Source organism: Equus asinus, chromosome 23, assembly GCF_041296235.1.
Source record: "Equus asinus isolate D_3611 breed Donkey chromosome 23, EquAss-T2T_v2, whole genome shotgun sequence".
NCBI classification, from domain to species: domain Eukaryota; kingdom Metazoa; phylum Chordata; class Mammalia; order Perissodactyla; family Equidae; genus Equus; species Equus asinus.
In genome coordinates, this window is record NC_091812.1 from 43,531,867 (window position 1) to 43,556,746 (window position 24,880).

Here is a 24,880-nt window from a genome sequence, read left to right on the forward strand (position 1 = left end):
GAAAACCTAGAGATCCTAGAAACTAGACATGTGCTTGCAAATTAATCTTGTAGCTCATATGGCACCTGCTTTCTCAAATGAGGAAAAAAATTAAATGCCAAATGTCATTTGAAATAATATATGTCAATTATCTCAATGACTTGTATTGCTAATTTCATGAACACTTGAAATTGACTTTCCTTGGTGGATTACTGAAATCAGAGCATGAGAATGAGATCTTCACTCAAATATGGAGAAAGAATATTACAACATAACTTTGCAAAAATAAAATAATATAAATGCTCAGTAAAATAACTGAGGACAAATTCGAAGAATGTTGTTTGTAGACAGTTATCATTTATCTTGATCCAATCTAAGCTATTGTGAAGAAATTACTAGTATATTTATTTATTACCCAACTGAAATAATGGTAGACATGATTTCTAGAGTTTAAAAAGTCAAATCAGAGAATCTAAAATAATTATGCTAATGGTTTAACATTGTAAGAAAGGGATGAGACTCACTCCTTGAACTCAGTTCTCCTTCAGAAAAAGTGATAATGACAACAAAGCAATAGTGAATGTGTAGGAGCAATAAACTTCTCTGACTACACATGGAGTAAAAGTAGCTGAGGAACCTTGAGGTATAGTGGCCTGCTGGGAACAAAGACATAAGCTGTACCTTCTAGAACCCAGTAAACTCAGTAGCTGTCTTGGGATATGTTAAGACTAACTATGTTGAAGTTTAGAGAATTTATCTGTCCAACAAATAATGTCTCCCCTCCAGAGAATGTGATGTCATCAAATAATCAAGATGTTCAAAGGCCAAAAAACCTACTTAATATGGCAAGGCCACCCATTATATACATATTAAAGCATTCAATTGACACATCAGGCTCTAAAGAGTAAGACTTAGGTTCCATGAAAATCAGTGGTCAAAAGGTGATAGTACTGAGAAATCAGTTTTGCAGTTTGAAAGAAATAATGAAAAAGGTTAAAGAACACACAATAGATTTGATACAATAAGGGCACAATGAAATATGAAATGGGACAATAGCACTAAAGTAACAGGCACTTTTTGAGCACTTCCACCGATTTGGCACTATGGTAAATACGTTACAGAGTCCATCTCACTTACTCATCAAACATTCTTATGAGGTAGGGTCTGCCATCTTTATGTGCAGAGGAGAAATACATTCCAAAGATTTGAGTCACTTTTTCAAAATCAACTGTAAAGTAGTGAAACTACAATTAAAACTGAGGTCTGACATCCAAGACCATGTTGTCAGCTACTGTGTTATACCAACCCTGTGTGCCTCATAATTGTTTACTGATGATGAGCTGAAGGGCATTAAAAAAAAAAGAAAAGAAAATGGATGTATTACTACCAGAAATCAGGAAATTCTGGGTCAAGTACAGGCTTATAGCCTGACTAGTGATATGACCATGGGCATGAACACGGCTAAGTGAACACTGTACTTCTCTGGGTCTCATTTTCATTTTCTGCAAAATTAGGAAATTGACTGTGGACAATTTTTGCAGTAATACCCCCATTTTTTTTCATGCCTTCCTGTATCCATACCTTTGCATAGCTCCTTTGCACAATGGTGCTTGGCCTGCCACTGTGACTTGCTTTCGTAGATGGGGCAATAGGAAATGTGGTACAAGCAGAGGCTTGAAGACTCCTTGCTCAATGGAGCTAACCCTCCTTTGCTGTTCTGGGAGTCCTACAACAGCAACTATATGAATAATCCCAGACTAGCCTATTGGAAACATGTGACCCAGTCACCCCTACCACCTCACCTGACAGCTAGCACCAACCATCAGACATGAAAATGAAGCCAGCAGAAGGCAGCCACATGAGCGAATCCAGGAAAAGCCATCAGAACTGCTCAGCTGAATTCAGCCCATATTAGTGACAGATACAATGGTAAGCTAATGAACGACAGCAGTTTTCAGCCAGTGTCAGCATATTTTTTCTATATAGGGTTGATAGTAAATGTTTTAGGCTGTGTGGGCCACACGATCTCTATCACAACTACTCAACTCTTCTGTTGCAGCACAAAGGCAGCCACACTCAATAAGGAAATAAATGGGCATGGCTATGTTCCAATAAAACTTTATTTAGAAAAACAGACAGCAAAACAGAAAAAACAGGCAGCACCTGAACTTGGCCCTCCGGCACTAGTTGCCAACCCTTGTTATGAACCAATAAATTTGGGGGTGGTTTGTTATACAGCAAAAGCTAACTGACACCTTCATCAAGATGAACTTACTATTATCAAGAAAATCAATTTGGTAATTAGAATTTGCATGATAAGTGAAATCAGCATTGTATTATTCCAAATAAAATCTGCCACAAAAATATCAAGTTTTCATGACTGAATAGAATAGAAAAAGGTTGTTTTTCTCCAATTCAAACATATTTTTTCTGCAAGTGATTGCTTAAACCTTTAGATATAGTATAGAATTATATTAACTAGAAAAATAAATATAACTGAAATTTCCCCCAATACCTCCTGCTTGGCCCTCGAGATCAACATCTCCTGTCACGCATGTGTGCACGCATGAACAGGATAAAATTTTTAAAATCACTAGTTTAGTGTGCTTTAAAAAGCACAGTTGCTAAGCAAAATTATAAACCCACTGATCTAAGGAATGTTACGGAGAATTAAAATAAGGAAATCAAAAATTTGAAAGTATCTTATTATGCATATTAGATGTATCATTTCATACAAAGTGTCAAATGTAGTCCTCCATGTGATGAGCCAGCTGTAAATGTAACTCTAAAATGGGAGTGAAAGAGAATGGATAATATTAAGGAACATGATAGTTCTCAAAGGCCTGTGTGCCCTTGAATGCAGTACAAGAATAATTTTGACCCAAACATGTCACTTTTTAATTTATGCAGAATATATCTCAAAAGAAATCCAGTTAATGTTAACTGAGGGAAGCATTTCAGTGTAAAAGTGAACTGATAACATCAGAAGTGTGTATGGATGCACAGAGCAGAGGGCAGGGCTAGATGTGGATAGTAGAGAGTAGAAAGACAAAGAAAGAGAACATTTAGCAAAGAGTACAGGTCAAACTGGACTTGAGAGGAAACTGTAGTTTTGGGTAAGAACAGCTCTGCATGGAGGGCTAATTTTAGCAACAACAAAATACTCTACCTAGATAAGTTACTGCTGTAACCTATCCGAGCTAAAAAATTCAGAGCATTAGGACCATTAAGAACATTCTAGAAGCTGTCAAAGTAGTGTCAGGAGAATTCATGAAGAAATGAGGGAATAATTCCTGCCTTTTTGAGTAGTCAGGGATTAGCCTTAGACCAACATTTTTGGATGTAGGTTGAATATAAATAAAAAAATAGATGTACAAATAAAAGGCCCTTAGTATCTCAAAAACACTAGTATCTTAACACAAAGCGTTAAGATCAAAATTATGTAAGAAGTAACTGAATTTAAGCAATGAAAAGTTTGTATATTAATGTCCTTTAGAGTTGTGGCTTATGAATAAATGGATTGATTCACAATTTATTGTTTTATTTTAATGGTTAAGTTTTTCAGTCACAGATAGAAAATGATTTGAACTTATTAGCAAAATATAGGAAAGAGAGACAATTCTTGCCCAGGGCAGTCTTAGTTAATAATTATCTTAAATTTTAAGAATAATTTGGAGTTATTTCTGTGGACTGAAAGGAACATAAATTGTCACAATGTTTCTTAAAACCTTTGGGCAATAAGTATCAAGATTCTCAAATGTTTATACGGTTCATCTAACTCTACTCATAATATGACTATTATAAAATTTTATGCACAAAGATGTCCAATACAGTCTTATAGAATTTTTTCTAAAAGGATAACGGAAAGAACAACAATAAAAATGGTTAAATAAAACATGGTATATACAATTAATATGCTTTATATTGTTATTAAAAATTCCAAAGAGTTTTAACAATCTGAGAAACCTATTATTAGGTGAATAGGATGAAAACAAAATAAAAATCACATGTAGACAATGATCTTATGCATGTAAAATATTTCTTTGTGGAAAAAAATCTGTCAGAAAATATGCCAAAGTAATAATAGCAATTATACCTGAGTGATAGCGTTTACTCCTTTTCACTTTTAAAATTTTCTAAATTTGCATCTATGAAGTAATTTGGTTTTAAAAGGATTTACAAATAAGGTGTCAGAAAGCACTGTTCCTTCTAGCTCAAAGACTCTTAAATGTTCCTTCATTGGACATTGAAGGCTGGTCACAATCTGTTACCCAGTATCTTTTTTACCCTACTCCTCTCTTCCTTTCCACATAATATAGACAGAGGAGTGCACTTTCTTATTCTTAGGTTTGCATTTCTCCAGGCCAGTGCCTTTACTAAATTCTCTTTAACTGGAACATTTCACCTGTTTCTCTCAATCTGTCTCCCTCCTGTTTTTAAATCGTCTTCCTAGTAGCCTTGCATCCTGAAAGCCCTATGTAAGCACGGTGCTCAACAATTCTCTTGGTTCCTATTGACAGTTACATGCCACTTGTTCAACTGTAAGTGATAGAAACCCAACTTAAGCCGGCTTTTACCAAACGGGAAAAAAGAAGGGGAGGTTAATACGTTTGCTTATTCAGGCAGAGTTTTTCAACCTCAGCGTTATTGGCATTCTTTGTTGTGAGAGGTTTTGTGTCCTGTGCCTTGTAGGATGTTTAGCGGCATCCCTGACCTCTACTCATTTGAATATCAGGAGCACCCCCCAGTGTCACAAACAAAAATGTTTCCGGACACTTCCAAATATCCCTCCCAGAGGCAAAATGCTCAAAGCTAAGAACAACTGGTTTAGGAGGAAATATAAAGGCCAATCTGGTCCTAAAGATTAAAATCACATTCTCAAAACTCATGTTTCTACATCAACGCTCTCACTCCACAAGCTGATCTCCGGCATCCCCATACTTGATACCTACCAGATTAAACACTTCGGGGGGGAAAAATACAGTGTTCAAAATAATAACTCTGATAAGAAATCTGATGCAATCTCTAATAGCCCTAACCATGAACCAATCTCTGGTCAGGATAACAGACTGTTTGTGCAGATAAGGGCCCTGCAGGACTGCTGACAGCACTGCTCAACCGCCTGAGGAAAGATGTTTTGACTCTAAGAAGACAGAGGGTGTTCAGATGCTCCTTACAGTTTCTTCTCTGCTTAGTAAGAGTGTAAGCTGCTTAGAGGCAAGCAATGCATTTCCAACGCCTTTTATCTACGCACAGTTCCCAGAATGCTGCCTCGTAGAAGTTTCAATATATAGCCCATTATTAGCTGAAACTTTTTAAAGGATAACATAAGTTACTGAAATTTTTTAAATCACTGAGAATAAATTGTTCTTATTTTTCGTGTTCCACAAAAGTATCTTTACAATCTCTATAAAAATCTTCTGAAAGAATAGAAATTCAATTTGCTCTGTAAAATTAAATTCTTAAAAATAATATTTAAAAAATGAAAAACTTCTTTAGTATTTTGATTAATTTGATATCAGTGAACGTTAAATTTGCCATCTAGACCTAAATATGCATAATATGACAGAACTATAAGACAGAATTAGGAAAATATAGAATAAAAGACTAAATATAAACTTTTTGAAAGGCCTAATTATGTAACACTTATTCTAAATACTTTGCTGATAACACGATAAAAATCATATTGAGCAGTCATGTAACATCAGACTTTTAAAACTAGAATGTGATAAAGCAGTGGATTTCAGGTGAAGGATATGAGTCTCAAGTCAAGAAAACACAATTTCAAACTGGATTTTAAAGAGTTGGAAAGCAAACCAAATGAGCCTTGTTGTATGTATCTTTTGCTGCCTATAATTTTACAAAGCAATTTTTATCTGTCAGAGGACTGTGCCAGATATGGAGAAAACCCAATTTGAATAAGATATAAAATGCAGAACTGCTATACAAAAAACAAAATAGGGACCTGACTTCCGTGCCAGATATATTATTTGATCTTCAACTCCTTGGGAAACATTTCAGTCTCAATAATGACAATTTACTTTAAATGGAAGTATTTTTGAGCCTAAAAATATGGTATTTAATGCATATTGAATCCATCTTGCATGCATTCTTCTTTTAAATATACTGATAGAATGTAGACTATTTTATGATCCTATGAGAAATTATCTGAAGTGTACATTTTAAAGTTTTTTTCCTAAAGTTACTCAAATTCTTGGGCCTAATATTGTCCTAGATAAAGCTAAGGATAGCAATATTTGAGCCATATTTTTCTACACTTACATTTAAATTCTTTAAATATTTACTATTTTTCATTCATTTAACATATAATTTTACAAATTTCATATATGTTTTGAGAATGAAAATAATGTCTTTTAGGTTTGCATTGGCATTTTCTAGAAGTTACAAATACTATTTAACACTAAAGAAATATCCAAAAGGCACAGTTAATCTACTGTTGATCTTAGAACAACTGAAATACAAAGAGGAACTCACTGAGGATCTCATGATGACATCTGAGACTATAATACTTCTAAGAACATTGGACTTCATAAAAATAACAATAGAAAACTATTCATAATTATCAAATCACGTGTTTTCTTATAAATTAATAAGCAATTACCAGCCAATACTGATAAACTCAAATGTTTTTTGTAATATGGAATGCTTTAGTTTTTTAACTTTTTTTCTGTGAATTTGCCTCCAGTTTGTGCCTAGCCATTTTTTTACGACAGCTTTATTGAGATATAATTCACATATCATACAAGTCACTCATTTAAACTATACAATTCAATGTTTTGTGCCATATTCGCAGAATTATTCAATTGTCACCACAATCGATTTTAGAACTTTCATCCCCTAAAAAGAAACACTATATTCTTTAGCCAATACCTATCATCTCTCCCAAACTCTTTCCAGCCATAGGCAACTGCTAATCTATCTTCTGTATAGATATATTTGCCTATTTTAGACTTTTCATATAAAAGGAATCATAAGATATATGGTCTTTTTTTTTTTTTTGAGGACGATTAGCCCTGAGCTAACTGCTGCCAATCCTCCTCTTTTTGCTGAGAAAGCTAACATACGCGCCCATCTTCCTCTACTTTATATGTGGGACACCTACCACAGCATGGTTTGCCACGTGGTGCCAAGTCCGCACCCAGGATCCAAGCCGGCGGACCCTGGGCTGCCAAAGAGGAACGTGTGCACTGAACAGCTGTACCACCTGGCCAGCCCCAAGATATATGGTCTTTTGTGACTCATCTCTTTCACTAAGTATGTTTTCAAGGTACATCCAAATTGTAGTATGTATCAATATTTCATTTTGTTTTATTATCAGTAATAATCCATTTTATGGATATACCACATTTTATTTATTCATTCATGTGCTGATGGATATTTAAGTTGTTTTGACTTTTTGGCTATTGTGAATAGTTCTGCTGTGAACATTTATGTACACATTTTGTGTAGACATATGTCTTCATTTCTCTTGGGTAATTACCCAGGAGTGGACTGCTTTGTTTTTTGAGAACAGAAGAATGCACTGGTAAACACATTGTTTTTGTCTCCTATTGTCTTTGTGTAATTTCTATTTTCTTAACAGCTGTGACAAAAACAACTGTATTGTTTTCAAGAGACAACACTACATTTTGTTCTTGTGAGGTTTATGAGACATATTTTCGAATGGCAACTTTTGCTTTCTGTTTTATAAATCCCATCAGCGTTTGAACTCACATAAGTAGTGGTTTACATCCTATTTTCGTTTGAGACTCTGTTCAAAAAGTCAATAAATTAAGCCGTTATTCATCCTGACATTCTTCTATAAACAGAAATATTTGGCCATTTAAAATTTTAACACATGGTTAAGAAACTCAGAGAATATCACACGTCATGTGTGAATTCTTTGAAGTCTTCCTATCTTAACTTGTAATAAATGTCTTTCTTCTGTGCAGTGAGCAATGGAAATGTTATCTATCAGTATTCTGTTTCAATTCAGTAGAAATGAAAAATGCCTGATGTCACTGTCAAACATACTCAGTAAGATTTGATGAGCAAGCCCATAGGAAAAATTGTCTTTTCTCAGAAATGCTCTGATGATTGGCACAATTTGTGTGCAGATGTTTCCCTTTAATTTACAATTCTGATATTCAGAGAAGAACTTACCTTTTTCAGAAGATGTACCCACAAAGTAACCATACGCAATTCCACAGGGGAATTATCACTGCGGAATTAGGACCCATAGGAGAGCTTGGAAGCGCCTTTTTGAGACCAAACATAGTTCTAGCACCAGTGTCGATCTTTGATTCATCAGTTTATAGATTCCCTGATTTCATGTAGCCCCACAATGGGGCACTTATTAGATTTTAAATAAATATTTATTAAATGAATGAATATTGTTGACAGTTTGTTTTTTACAATCCTGTATGAAAATTATTTTAATATAATAGTAGGAACTGGAACTTTTAAAGTGGCAGGCTACATTAGATATGGTATATTAGAAGTAGATAAAAGTTAAAAGAAGGAAAAAGAGTGGGTGAGTATCAATTAATGTTTAACCGGACTGAAGTTCAAATCAAAAATTCTGATGCAGTAGAAATGCTTTTATTTTGTCAAAAATATTTCAGTGTGGTGCCTAGGTGTAAATCAGAATTTTACCAAGGTTGTTTGCAATCCACAATTGCTGGTCCATTGCAAAGTTGCTTTAGTGAGCTGATTGAAATGCAGATGGCTCCTCTATCCAGAGAGCCACTAGGACAACAATGACATACTGAACTGCCACAGAAAGCTGCTGATTCCTCACGTGGGGCTGAGCTTGCATGATCAAGATTAAATTCCTTGGTAGCACAAATGATGGCTACTTTATGTTGAGATATTTCATTAAGGTAATAGAGGATTATTGGAGCTATCACTATTTCTTTAGACATATATCCTGCCTCTTTCTGAAAACTAAAAAAAAGTTTCTAGATGACTCTGTAACAATAGCTATGTAATGTAACAAACAATCCTTATGCTTTAAATCATGAGATAAACGTTCTACTTCTTTATTGAGTCCCCTAAAAGAACTCAGCCCTGAGAAATGTATTTAATACCTGTGGGTTTCCATTCTTTCAACTGTAAAATGAAAGTTCTGGCTACTAGTTGACCTCTAAAGTTCTATCCAACTCTGATATGCTCCTGTCACAGGGAACAGCATGGAATAAAAATGGATGGTTTGTAAATCACATTAAGATTCGATCATTTCAGACAGAAGTGAATTTTGAACTGTTTATAATGTTTGCATATGGGGCTGGGGGAAGTAAAAATAGACTGACGTGCTAGGAACCCCCACTGAGGACAAGGGTCGCAGTTAGCATGTAACTGAATTATTGGTGGTTGTAGTCCAATCAGAGGTGCTATGACAATAAGAGCTTGTGGCTGAATATAGTGTCTTAGAAACAACATTCTCCAAACGGTTTCCTGTGACCATCAGTCCACACACATTCTTCAAATTAAAAAAAGAGAATTTAGTTTGAGCTCGTATGATCTAAATTGATATTCAAATTGCCTAGCAAGTGTGGTTCTGGCAGAAGCACCAACAATTTAAAACAGATGCCAACGTGACTGACTATTGGGCCTAAATTCACTCCCTTTTCAGGAACTTTCTGTCTTGAAATGCTGTGGTTCATAGTTACAAGTGTCTAGTAGCTAAAGAAACAATGCAATTCGATTTTCTTTTGATTTTCATCTATTCTGTGCTGTTTTGAAAAAAAGAAAAAGCATTCCTTTTAAAGGTTTTAAAATGACTGAGAAGTCAGATTTACATTTTGCCATAATTCTGTTTACTTTGTCATCTTTTCTCCTAAAATTCCTTTTCTCCTCAGGACGTTCAGGAGCTAAATAACAACAATGGAAACGTTCACTCACGGTGGACTCGCAGGCAAATCTGTGCTGTAGTGACCAGGGATGGAAGCAAAAAGCGTTAGTTTTACCTATGTAACTTACATATACCATGTGACTGGGTCTTGCTTAGATATTTCTGAGTTTATGACACAGTTAAGCAGAAGGGCTTTAAACTCAGAGCACTTGGTTTCACACCCTAAAAGGGCTGCCATGTATGTTTGTGTAGACTCTTGACTTCACAAGGGTACCATATATAAGGAGGCACCAATTATGGTGTAGCCATTGTAGATAGACAGATTACAACAAAACTTTCCTGCAGGTGGCAGTGAAGTGTCTTTCTCTTTTAAAAAATATATTCATATTCTGCTAAGTTTTTGAAAGATGGAAGTATCTTGAGTAAAGGGAACTCTTTTTATTTTTTTCTTATTTATACAAAGATACCATATGGACTAGAAGTGGCCCTGCATCTGAGATATACTATTTTCAAGCAACAAATTTTTAGGCAAATTATTTAACTTCCTTGAAACGTATTTTTATCCTTGGTTAAAAAAAGAGAATTAATGTACTTAACTTATAGGTTTATTTGAAGATTAAATCATATTGCCTGTACACATTAAGTACTCCATGAATGGTATTATTTTCTAGTGTTGCTAATAAATGATGTTATGCTTAATATCATTTAGGGGAGAGTGAATGAAGGAAAGATACTATTCCATTATTGGGATGGAATGCCGAAAAGGAGAGCAGCATTGCCTCCTTCTCCTTCAAGGTCACATAGAGGTGGTAGCATCTGCCAGCACCTGGGTCCAGGTCACCTGTCCCAGAACTGCAGGAGATGATTGGTAGGAGCGTTGAAAGTGTCCTTTTAATGAATCAGAGAGGTATAACTTGGAGCCAGGAAATGCTAATGCCAGAAGTACAACATAACTTAGGAATATGTTTGAGATAGCCCAAGTGGAGAAAATCTCTGATGGACATTATAATGAGAGAAGAGAACCTCAAAATCAATATGGCACAGGGAATTTGAGGGCCCACTGTAATTTGAGGTACTTTTGAATAAGTGGCTCACTTTGTCTCTCAGGCTGTAGAGCTGAGTATGTTTACCAACATTTGACAAATTTCTAGTTACCTTGTCCCTTTCAGTTGGACCCTCTTGACCCTATACCAATGTTTGGCACAGGCTTGATGGGGATGCCTAAAATTCTGAATAATTATCTGTAGCAGTGCCATCTGGATGAATAACAACTGTGTAAAATGAATATTATAAAACAGCAATTTTGAAAAATAATTTCTACAGAGGATCTCAACCTAAACACGTGGAAAGGCCTTAATTCAGCCATTGCTTTCATTTGCATATTTAATTTTCCTTGGGAAATGTCATGGGTTTAGCTCATTAACAGCTACATGACACAAATGCATAATGTTGTACTTTCCTTCTTTCCTTTGATGCCCCTCCCACTTACCCCCAAGGACAAGGCAAGAAAAGAGTAGCTAATTTTCTCATTAAAAGAGAACGTAGGTGAAAATGGTAACTAATTCCAGCCATTTGAGAAATGATCAGTTCTCAGTATGCATAGTATCTTGGTAAATCAAGACACAGTCATTAAAATTATTGTAAAAAATTCATTTGAGCAACAAATCTCTAGACATATTCATTGCATTAGCCTCTAGGTACTTCTATAATCTAATATAAAAAGTCATAGCAGATGAAGGTATGAATTTTAAGCCTATAAAATTCACTCTTGTATATCATATACCTGCTGAATTGATTAAAAAGCACATATATTTTATCTGGCATATGCCTAGAAAGAAAAGTATTCCTATGCTTGGAAATAGTAGGCTTAATTCCTTAAGAGCTGGGGATAGGGACAACATAAGTTATAGTTGTTGGTCAGGTCACCATGACTGTCCCCGCTCTTCTCTGAGTGCAAACTACACAAAAGTTCAGTCTAATCAGATTCTAAATGTCATAGAGGAATATACCAGTTGGATGTGGTATAATAAAGAGTAACCAAATTATATTGCCCTTGATTCTTTCAGTGTGGCACATCCAAGGATGGGCACATAAGAAGGAGAGAAAAGGAAAGGAAATAGCACAGGGATACCCATCAACCAGGTGCCATTCAAAGGCCTCAGTTTCACTGTGTTCCCATTCCTCTGTAACTGACCCAGAGTTTAATGTCTCATGAAATGTCACTCAGATTTTATAAACCTGACCTCTTGAAGTAGATTATTTAAATCTTAAAAAGCAACAGCAGCAAAACCCTAAATTATAAACACATTGAACAATATAAAATATGGAAATTTTTCTTATTTCAAAGTTGGATCTCAGCTTAAGTCTCAAAGATTTAGAGTAATGCATTCTCCACAGTTTATTCTGCTAAGTAGTTCTTTATAGCAAATTAACTTGATTACAACCTTCAGCATCAAAATGCATATTTAAAAAAATTAGCAAAGATTTACATACTGTCTGTTGACTTTATCAGGAATCCATATTTCTTACATATTTTTCTAAAGTAATCTTCCATTGGAATTAAGAAATCAGAAGGCAGAAAACTATAATGATTAGTAGCACTCATCTGAGGTCAACCTGGACAATCTGTATCACTAGCTATGTGCTTTAAGGAAATCTCTTTACTTCCTTAAGCACACGTTTCCTTAACTATAGAATGGGAATAATCATAGAGCCTAAGATATAGGGATGTTGCAAGTTTGAATCAAATAATCATATAAACTGATTAGCTGAGTGTATGATATAGAATGTTCAATACATGCTAGCTAATGAGGCCATATCTCATTTTATTGTGCTTTGTAGATACTGCATTTTTTACAAATTGAAGGTTTGTTCCAACACTGCATTGAGCAAGTCTATCGGCACCATTTTTCCAACAGCATCTGCTCACTTTGTGTCTTTGTATCACATTTTAGTAATTCTTGCAATATTTCAATACTTTTCATTATTATTACATTTGTTATGGTGATCTGTGATCATTGATCTTTCATGTTATTGGGGTATCATGAACTGTGCCTATAAAAGACAGCAAACTTAATCAATAAATGTGTGTGTTCTGACTGTTCCATCAACTGGCCATTCTCCTGTCTCTCTCCCTCTCTTTGAGCTTCTCTATTTCTTGAGAAACAACAATATTGAAATTAGGCCAGCTAATAACTCTACAATGGCCTCTGAGTGTTCAAGTGAAAGGAAGAATTGCACGACTCTCAATTTAAATCAAAAGCTAGAAATGATTAAGCTTAGTGAGGAAGGCATTTAAAAAGCGAGATAGGCCAAAAGCTAGGCTTCTTATGCCAAACAGCTACCCACATTGTGAATGCAAAGGAAAAGTTCTTGAAGGAAATTGAAAGTGTTACTCCAGTGAACACACAAATGATAAGAAAGTGAAACAGACTCATTGCTGATATGGAGAAAGTTTTAGTGGTCTGGATAGAAGATCAAACCAGCCACAACATTTTCTTAAGCCAAACTCTAATCCAGAGTAGGGCCCTAACTCTCTTTAATTCTATGAAGGCTGAGAGAGGTGATGAAGCTGCAGAAGAAAAGTTGGAAGCTAGCAGAGGTTGGTTCATGAGGTTTAAGGAAAGAAGCTGTCTCCATAATATAAAAGCTCAAGGTGAAGCAGCAAATGCTTGTGTGGAAGCTGCAGTAAGTTATCCAGAAGATCTAGCTAAGATCATTAATGAAGGTGCTACACTAAACAACAGATTTCCAGTGTAGTTGGAACAGCCTTATTTTGGAGGAAAATGCCATCTAGGACTTTCATAGCTAGAGAGGAGAAGTCAATATCTGGCTTGAAAGCTTCAAAGAACAGGCTGAGTCTCTTGTCAGAGGCTAATGCAGCTGGTGACTTTAAGCTGAAGCCAGTGCTCATTCACCATGCCAAAAATCCTATGGCCCTTAAGAATTATGCTAAATCTACTCTGCCTGTGCTCTGCAAATGGAACAATGAAGCCTGGACGACAGTACATCTGTTTATAGCGTGGTTTACTGAATATTTTCAGCCCGCTGTTGACAGCTACTGCTCAGAAAAAAAAAATTCTTTTCAAAATATTACTGCTCATGGGCAATGTACCTGGTCACCCAAGAGCTTTGGTGAAGCTGTACAACCAAATCAGTGCTGTTTTTATGCCTGCTAACACAACATCCACTCTGCAGCCCATGGATCAAGGAGTACTTTCTACTTTCAAGTCTTATTATTTAAGAAATATATTTTTTAAGGCTATAGCTGCTACAAACTGTGATTCCTCTGATGGATCTGGGTAAAATCAATTGAAAATCTTCTGCAAAAGATTCATCATTCTAGAGGCCATTAAGAACATTTGCAATTCATGGGAAGAGGTCAAAATATCAACATTAACAGAGGCTTGGAAGAAGTTGATTCTAAGCCTCATGGATGACTCTGAGGGGTTCAAGACTTCAGTGGAGGAAGTAACTGCAGATGTGGTGGAAACAGCAAGAGAACTAGAATTAGAAGTGGAGCCTGAAGATGTGACTGAATTGCTGCAAGTCATGATAAAACTTTAATGGATGAACAGTTGCTTCTTATGGATGTGCAAAGAAAGTTGTTTCTTGAGATAGACTCTACTCCTGGTGAAGATGCTGTGAAGATTGTTGAAAGGACAACAAAAGATTTAAAGTGTTACATACACTTAGTTGATAATGCAGTGGCAGGGTTTCAGAGGACTGATTCCAATTTTTAAAGAAGTTCTACTGTGAGTAAAATGCTATCAAACAGCACTGAATGCTACAGAGGAATCATTAATGAAAGAAAGAGTCAATCGATACGGCAAACTTCGCTGTTGTCTTATTTTAAGAAATTGTTACAGCCACTCTAGCCTTCAGTAACCACCACCTGAGTAGCCAGCAGCTATTTACACTGAAGCAAGACCCTCCACCAGCAAACAGATTACTTGCTGAAGGCTTAGATGATGGTTAGCATTTTTAGCAAAATGTATTTTTTAATTAAAGTATATACATTGTTTTTTTAGACATAATGCTATTGCACACTTAATAGACTACAGTATAGTGTAAACACAACTTTTATATGTACTAGGAAACCCAAAAATTTCTGTGACTCACTTTATTGTGATATTTGCCTTATGGTGGTGGTCTGGAACTGACTCCACAATATCTTCGAGGTGTGCCTGTATTATGATCATACTGGGGCATTAAAGTCTCCTGGTTCTTGTACAGGTCCTGTTATCTGAGTTTGCTTAATGTCACCTCTCTACTCATAATTTGCTTCTGATATAATTACCTATAGATCTCCACTTACTTTTTCTGAGTTTTTCTTTCTCTTTCCAGAATGAAGAATCAGAACCAGTTTCTAAGAGTTTCAATGCCAAGAACTTAAGTAGAAACAAATTTCCACTACTCATTTTAAAAAGGAGCAATGAAAGTATAGTAAGGAGGCTGAATTCATTTTTTCGTGTTTTACAGCTGACAGCTTTATGCATCCCCACTCTCTCTTCCCCAATCTGAGCAAACAGAAAAGAAAAGACTTGAGTCCTTCCTCCTTTCACACCAATGAGTGTTTCAAATCACACAAGTCAGGGCATACAAGCAGTAACCCTCACCCTGGCCCCACTGCCTAACCACAATGAAAACCCAAGCTGACCGCCTTTATTTGCTCTCTCAAGCCATTTCTGGACCAACCATGGAAACCTGCCCTGTCTACCTCAAAAGCCTCCTTATGTAAGTAATAAATCTCTTCATACCCTCTTGGTGTGTGTGTGTGGCATCATCAGTCTTGACACTTGAACCAAACTTTAGGTGGGGGTGCATCCTGTCTAATGAGCATCCACAACAGCAAGCACACTCAAGTATGAAGTTGACTAAGTTAATTTGCAGATTGTTCTCACTTATATAAACAACTGAATTTCAGGTCAGTTGTCCTTGCAATCTTTTGTGGCTCAATTTTATAAGAGAGATTTCCAGAAACTTTGTCTCAAAAACCCTATATTTCTTTTCCTTTTTTAATTTAAATTAAGGTGACCTTGGTTTATAAAATTATATACATTTCAGGTTTACATCATTACATTTTGGTTTCTGTGTAGAATACATCATGTTCACCACCCAAAGGCTAATTACCAGCCATCACCATACACATGTGCCCTATTTCTCCTTTTGCCCTCCTCCTTTCCCCCTTCCCCTCTGGTAACCACCATTCTAATTGCTATATCTATATCTTTGTTTGTTGTTGTTGTTTTTATCTTCCACTTATGAGTGAAATCGTATTGTATTTGACTTTCCCTGTATGGCTTATTTCACTTAGCATAATACCCTTAAGGTCTATCCATGTTGCTGCAAACAGCAAGGTTTCACCTTTTTTACAGCTGACTAGTATTTCGTGCTGTATATATACCACATCTTCTTTATCCATTCACCCATTGATGGGTACTTAGGTTGTTTCCTGGTTTTGACCATTGTGAATAATGCTGCAATGAACACAGGGGTGCAAATATTTTTTTACATTAGTGTTTTCATGTTCTTTGGATAAGTACTCAGAAGTGGGATAACTGGATCATATGGTAGTTCTATTTTAAATTTTTTGAGGAACTTTCATACTGTTTCCATAATGGCAACACTAATTTACATTTCCACCAGCAGTGTATGAGAGTTCCCTTTTCGACACATCCTCTCCAACACTTGTTATTTTTTTGTCTTTTCAATAATAACCATTCTGATTGGTGTGAGACATCTCATTTAGTTTTTTTCTTTTTAAAGATTGGCACCTGAGCTAACATCTGTTGCCAATCTTCTTCTTTTCTTCTTCTCCTTCCCAAAGCCGCCCCAGTACATAGTTGCATATTCTGGTTGTAAGCCTCTGGTTGTGTTATGTGGGATGCCACCTCAGTATGGCCTGATGAGCGGTGCTATGTCTGTGCCCAGGAGTCGAACTGGTGAAACCCTGGGCTGCCAAAGCAGAGCGCAAAACTTAACCACTCAGCCACAGGGCCAGCCCCATCTCATTTAGTTTTGATTTGCATTTCCCTAATAATTAGTGATCATCTCAATAGCTGCAAAGATAGCATTTGACAGATACAGCATCCATTTATGATAAAAACTCTTAATTAAATGGGTATGGAAGGAAAGTACCTCAACAAAATAAAGCCCATTTTGACAAATCATATATCTGATAAAGCGATAATATTCAAAATATGTAAAAGAGCCATACAACTCAACAAAAAAACGAACAACCCAATTAATAGACCCTATATTTCTTATACAGAATTCATCAAAAAAAAACTTTAAGAAAAAACTTTGACAAGAAGATTTATTTAAGCTAGTTTCACAATAACATAGTCACAGCAAAAAGGCCACTTTTGTACAACAAATATAAAAACATCATTTTAATGGCTTTATTAGAAGTTTTTTCTTTCAACTGCAATAAAATGCAGGGATGGGCATCATATAAGAAAAGTATTTAAGATAGCATCCTGGAGGGACAGGACTTGTAGGATAATGTGTATTCTACCATATGGTCCCCACCCAACTACACCCAGTCAAGAAGCTTTCCTCACTTTTCCAAAAGGGATATTTAAATTAATTTGATTTATCAAACTTTGATTCTCCAAAATTTTAAGAATCTATGCATTGTTAAAGTGAGACATTTTTGAAAATTATGGGAGGAATAATTTTACATATAGGGAGACTTTTCTATAAACCATAAATTAAAATTTTAAATATTAGTATATTTACAACAATCATTTTAATAAAAAAAGAGCTATAAATTTGTAATGTATAAGAAATTACTATATGATGTTTAATTAAACTCCAAATCATTTGTTGAATGTCTCCATTAGACAAAGCCCTGTGTTACATGGTGGATACGAAGGTGGGGGATTGGAAGGGGGGACATTTCTAAAGGAACTAAAACTATTGTGGAGCAGTATTGCATCATTCCGGGTTCATATTCTTTCCTCGCACTGTGCTATAGCTTCCACCCCTACAGTAGGGAAATCTTCATGATTAATCTAGAATACCCTCTTTGTTTATATTTCTGTACTCTGTGTATCCTAGCTCCATTTTCAAAGAATCACCTACGCAGTGGAGTTAAATGAAATCTACATCTCTCTCCAAGGAGATTCTAGCAACTGGTCCTCAGGCAAAGTGCCTTAGACGTCCTTTAAAGGGGCACTTTGATCTCTTTGTAGCCCCTAGATGCAAATATCACGCAAGTTGTTAGAAAAATAGCGTGAGAAAATAATTATAATGCACTTTTCATATTTCACGTTAGATTTTTGTTTCATTGGTGTAAAGTAGATAGAATATGTATGTACATCTTTAATATGAAAATGCAGGCTTTCTCTGCTTCCTGGGAGCCCTGTGTATAAATGGAGTATCTCAAGGGGCCCTGAGGGAAGCTTGAGGTCAACAGAATAAGAGGCTTAGGGTTGCTCTAACACATCTCCTCTACAGTCAGACAGCTTCTGCCTTCATCTGATTTGTACACAGTAATAAGATTTCAATTAAGATCCTGCTGTAGAAAAGAAACGATTGCTTGTGGTGTGTGTTTGAGTGTGTGTGTGTTTGTGTGTGTGCGTGTTTATGTGTTTTGCTGCTTTAAAAAGTTTAAAGCCTACTGATTTTAAGACTATTTTTATGCCAATCTTTAGGTTTGAGATATATGTAAACTTATTTTTATGGATGGAAAAAGTTTTTACTGCAATTCTCTGCTTCAATCCTTACTTCTCATAACCAATCATTATTCTCATCATTCCCAAATTTGTTCCTCAGCTCTGGTCGGTAGTAAGGACCCATAACAAGCTTACATTTAGGGCATATGATCATCCACATATACAAAAGCTTAACTAAATTTTTTTAATTTAGAAAATGAAGGAAAAAACAGGCCCTGGCTTCAAGAAAATAAATGTGATTTTAAAGAATTGACATAATATTTTGGTGATTTAAGAATGAAAACAAAAACAAAATAAAAAATAGAAAAAAAAGGGGGCCACTCCAGTGGCTGAGTGGTTAAGTTCTCAGGCTCCGCTGCAGCGGCCCAGGGTTTCGCTGGTTCGGATCCTGGGCGCAGACATGGCACTGCTGATCAGGCCACGTTGAGGTGGTGTCCCACATGCCACAACTAGAATGACCTGCAACTAAGATATACAACTAGGTACCAGGGAGGATTTGGGGAGATAAAGCAAAAAAAAAAAAAAAAAGATTGGCAACAGTTGTTAGCTCAGGCGCCAATCTTTAAAACACACAAAAAAGAATGGAAACAGAAATGAATGACAGCTTTTTGCCCCCGGACCATTCCTAGCCCATAACTTTGTTAATTGCAAGTCTCCTGCATAACTTCTGGGTGTCCCTCTCTCTTCTTTCTCTGCTCTGACTTTCCTTCCTGCTATATCTGCCCTCTCATAATACCACTTTGTTGGTTTCACTGACAAAACCTGTAGAATGTTATCTAAACTCTTTTGCTGGCAGCTGGACATCAGTGGCCTGCTCAAGGTAGTTCCAAGTGACTAGTTAGTCTTCATCACGCATTCTAAACTATTTACTAGGTAGCTACTATGTGCCAGACACTGCACTAACTGTTAGGTACAGAGTATGAAACTGAAGGAAAAAGCCTTTGCTCTGAAGAAGGATTCTCACAAATGGTAAACTTTCAGAAAAGTGTAAGTAATCTCAAAAGTCATAGTCAAGAAGTGTGAGTAGCTACCATGAGTATTCTTGATTTGATGCTTTCATAGCTTCTTCCTATGCCATTTTCTAGGAACGGCCTCTTACTCTCACCTGTAAAAATTATCATGTGAAGGCCAGTGAGAATTCCATTCCATTCACAATCCTCCTGCTGACCACATGTTTCATTTTAAATATTCAGCTTTTAAAACCTTGGATCTCAATGTCTTATGATACTGCGAGAATGAAAGCTATATTATATATTTAATATAATCTTTATTGTTACTTATATGTTGATTATGATGAATGTTTACACAGACATAACTGAGGGAGTTAAATGAATGAGAAAGCCCTGCTTGAAAAGCTTAGATTTTTTTTTTCTTTACCATTATCCTCAATGGAAATTTAAAGATTTTAATAATGAAGAGTAAATGTAGTTAAATCCACTAGTGACTGACTTTTCCTGATTCTCAGAAACATAGTTGGGAGGGTAAGAAGGGAATGAAGTAGGAGAAAATACGTACATATTCTAAGATACCTAAAAACATATAGCAAGTCTCCACCAAGTTCAGAATAATTAAAACAATAGAAATCAAGAAGTTAAGTTCTATAGTTCCCAAACTTTAGTGGGGATCAGAATCACCTGGAGATCCTGTTTCTGGGGTCAACCCCCAGAATTTCTGATTCAGTAGGTCTGGGTTGGGGCCCAAAATATGCATTTCTAACAAGTTCCAGATGCTGCTGATGCTGCTGATTCAGGAATCACATTTGAGAACAAGTGACCATAAAGAAACAAACACTATATATAACGTATAGCACACTCATCTTGTAGTTTTTGCTTTATCTATGGTACTTTCATTTCCCCAAGCAAATTGTAAACTTCCTGAAGTTCTCATATCTTCAAGAACAGTACTGTCTACCTAGACAGAGGGAATAAAAATTATCTGTGGAACTTTTTAATACAATAAGTTATAAGCCAGGTGATTCTGATAAATTCACCTTTAAGAGACAATATTTTCTCATATTATATACTCATTTTCCCATATTCTATACTAAACATTTTATTAAGTGTTTCCTTATTTGATTCACATGCCTAGGGTGATTCCCATGGTTCCTGGGATGGCCCTTGGCCTTACCCTAATTCACGACTGATAAACTGGAAAAGCAACTCTGAATGGGGATATGGATATATATTTATGTATGAATTTGTACATATACATACATATATGTATTTGCATGTAGACGTATATGTGTGCTTTTAAAAAGCACCAGATTAAATGTGAACTACTGTATAATGAATCTATAAATGAATATTATGATGAATGAATAAAGAACAAAAAGTGTCTGAAACATCTGAAAATTAGTAAAACCAAGTCATGTATAATAATAGTAAAAATTACGCAGACATTGAAATATACATTTTAGTGGGAAATAGTGGTTAGTTTATATGCTAAATTAACCCTAAGCACAATGCTGATATCAATATTCTTTTTTCAGTTGGATTCATTTACTACATCTTGAAGTGATAGTAAACAAATAGGTTCTCAATTATATTTCATGCAATTAATAGATGAAGTAAGAGGTAATTAACACTCTATGCAAGCTTTGTTTTGTCACAATTTCTAAATCTCACCTAATGTCCAGCAGTTAGACCTGTTCTTGTGAAGCCACTCACAAAGAAAAAGTGGCTGAGAAGAGAATGGAGTTTCAAACCATGCTTTATTTTAGCCTATGTATTTTCTTTTACTTATGATACTTAAATAAAAAATTGGCTGGAATCCCAACTGAATTTTAGACTCTATAGATATGCAAAATTTAGCCTGAGCTAGTCATCGACCATACATATGTAGCAAGTTCTGCTATTTTAAACTGAAATTGTTGAATCCTTCGTAACACTCAGAATTAAAACGACTATCATATGAAAACTCATCCTCATTAACTTTTGAGCAAACCTGTTTAACACTTACTAAAGGTCAGGATTACAATTTAAAAATGACTCACAAGATTTTTTCTAAGTGAACATCCTGAAATTTTCTAGAACTAGGATCAGCATTCCATTGCGTTTATCATATAATATAAACTACTTTAGAATATTTAATCCTTTGAAACTCCTGAGCGAGTCTTTTATGATCACACAACTACAAAGATATTGCAGTTCCAAGCAATTAAAATAATCAAAAATTTGGAAAAATAGTCCTTTGAGGAAAGGCTGAAGGAATCAGCTAATTTAAGCAATAGGTAATTTTAGGCAGATGAGGCAATCCTAGATAAACCCATGGAAGCCGTCATAGAAAGATCATGGCTTTCAAAACTGGTAGAATTGGGTTTGAATCCTGACTCCACCACCTATTGGCTCCATGATTTAGGGAATTTACTTAACATGTTTGAAGCTCTAAAATGGAAATGTTAGCAATTATCTTACAGGATCAGTCATTAACTTAATTGACTTAGCACCGTCTCACTCATAGTGGACACTGACATATTTTTTGAGAATGAGTTTTAATTGTTCAGTACAGAATTTCATAAGTGGATTATGCTTAAAATAGGTTTAACTGAAAGGCAACAAGGCTACCTTTTTACCCTAGATAAGTCACTTAGCCAAAATGAGACTTTACTGTCATCTATAAAATGTAGAAGTTGAATTAGATGATTTCCCAGGGCACTTATTTATTATTCTATTATATTCTAAATAGCTGATCTAAGAAATTCCAAATTTAAATAATATTTGATTCTATAGCAGATAAATTACCCTAATTTTAGCTAACAAATGTCTAAAGGCTGTAGATCTCAACCCAGACTGCATATTAGAATCAACTGAGTGCCTTTAAAAACTACTGACACCCAAAAATCAAATCAGAATCTTTGGGAGTACAGCTTAAACACCAATGTTTCTTTAAAGTTGCATGAAAATTCTTATTGGAGTCAGGTTGTGAACCACCACTTTAAAGGAAACTCATAAGTACTTCAGGTGTAAGGGAAGTTAAACACAGATATAGCAAGAATCCCAATCTGTTTCCCAAGCTAAGAATTCTTTGATACAGGTGCATCTGAGAGCATCCCTCATTCAATTTCCTCACCCAAAGTCTATTCTGTTCTTTCCATCTGTCTGGATATCACATAACCCCTTCAAGCACATGATCAATCAATCAGTCAATTTCCATTTCACCTTTAAAAGTCACTTACCCAGGAAAGTCTCCTCTGCCTTCCTCAAGATTGGGTCAGTTGTCGAGATATATGTCTTCATAGTCCCCCGGTCCTTTTCACCATAGCACTTAATATGGATTCAATTTTAGGTTTATTTGTGTGTGTTCAATGTCTATCTCTAACACGAGAATATGGAATCCATGAAGCCAAGAACGATGTCTTTCCTATTTATTTTCAGAAATAATACAAAGTGCCTAAAGCATAAGGACTCAATAAATATGTGTTAAATAATGAAAAGTAAAAATAGTCTCTCGTTATCATTATTTGCAGTTGTTCAGGTATTCGTAAGTCTGAGCATCTTTTCGTGTATCTATTGGTGCTCTGCACTTCTGTGAATTAGTTTCACTATGTTATAATCATCCCGACTCGTTCAAGCACTGTAATCTATTCACAAAACAGAGATCAGGTCTCGATCGACATAGGTAAGATTTAAACTGTCTCTTTGGTATCAAAATGTACAGTTAATCATTGAGAACTGGCATATTGGATACAAACATCCAGCTGATTGACCTAACATCTTTAGGTTTAGGTATATTGTGAAGTAAAATCCTTTCAATCCTCTTCATTGCAAGATCACAGAATCTTATTTCTGCAGATCATAAAGATGAGTCATCTGTCATTCTGTACCGGTAGGTGCAGACTGACTAGATTCTGCCATTTGCCTCTGGTAACTGGTACCAGGAGGAAACTGGGTCTAGTATTAGGGGCTCAGGCTGGGCTCTTATCCCAGCAACTCACCTGCAGCTTGTGTGGCCCTGGGCAAGCATTGCACCTTTTTGCAGCTCTTTATTTCTTAAATGAAAAACAGAGGTTAGACCAGGTGTCGTCTCAGCTCTTTGTGTAACGCTGCCATTCTGTGACAATTAGAAGTATTTACATATAATTATTGAGGCTGATTTTTTTTCTACAAACTCTGAGGAGTTAGACATCCTAGTAGTGCATGCACGTGTGCACATATTTGCGTGTCTATGTGCATGTGATGAAATGTTATCAAACTTGGAAATGAGTTTTATGATAAATATTCTACTTTTTTCCCTAAGAGGTAGTTCACTATATTAGTTTTTTACTACTGTAGGGGAAATTACCACAAACTTAGAGGATTAAAATAATCTCACAGTTCCTATGTGTCAGAAATACAGGCACAGTTTAGTTGGGTTCTCTGCTCAGGGTCTCAAAAAGCTGCAGCCAAGTGTTGGCTGAAGTTGCAGTCTCATCTGAGGCTCAAGGTCTTCTTCTAGTCTCATTGGTTGTTGGCAGAAATCATTTCCTGTACAACTCATGGAATGTCGCTTCTCGAGGGCCACCAGGAAAGAAAAAGTCTGTGCATTCAGTCTCTCACCTCTTGACCCCTTTTAAAGATCCCACCTGTTCAAGTCAGGTCCATCAAAAAGAAAATCTCCCATTTGGTTAACTTATAGCCAACCAATTAGGGACTTTAATTACATCTGAACAATAACTTCACTTTGCCATTTTCTATGCATTGAAGCAGTAACAGGCCCAGCTTACACTCAAGAGAGGGGCATTTAACAAGGATTTGGGGCATTGAGGTTCATCTTTTGATTTGGCAAACAACATTCACACAGCATCTATAATGTAATCTGAATATGAGTTTTCTATATAAGAGCGCCATTTTGGACAGTATTGCAAATGGCATTAATGTTTAATTTTAATTGTCATTTTGAACATTTTATGAAAGTTATTAATGTTTAATTTTAGCTACTTACTGGAACTAAGAACTTACTCTTAATTTGGCTAATAACTGTAATGAAGATTCTTGTCAGTTATTGACTCTAAGTATCTTCTGAAACAGGCTCTCAAATTAAAATGTAGATAAATGAGTCCCAAAATATACCTGTTTTTATCAATTCTACATGAATGCTACAAGAATGTAATATTTTAAAACTCAGATAAGCAAAAAGTACTATTTGTTTTCACATAAAAGAATAAAGAAATTAAAAGTGCAGAAAGAAAATATCTAAAAAATGACTACATTTTCATTTATTCTCCCTTGTATTATGAGCATAAAAAAGTAGTTTGTTGGGGTTCAGTATGTCAAGATGTTATAAAATCTCACTTGAATTTCATTCTTTCTGTTGAAAGGCCCATAAATAATATCTTAACATGCATCTAAATTTAATTCTTCCTATGAAAACATTATATGATGGTTAACAA

General features: G+C 35.6%; 1 protein-coding gene and 1 pseudogene across 25 annotated transcripts in view; one reads left to right on the top strand and one right to left on the bottom strand.

Moving 5' to 3' along the window:
* PTPRD (protein tyrosine phosphatase receptor type D) overlaps positions 1–24,880 on the bottom strand; it is a 2,080,413-nt gene that overhangs the window by 1,749,177 nt on the left and 306,356 nt on the right. The window lies entirely within an intron of this gene.
* LOC139041697 (tigger transposable element-derived protein 1-like) lies at positions 13,035–14,810 on the top strand (annotated as a pseudogene).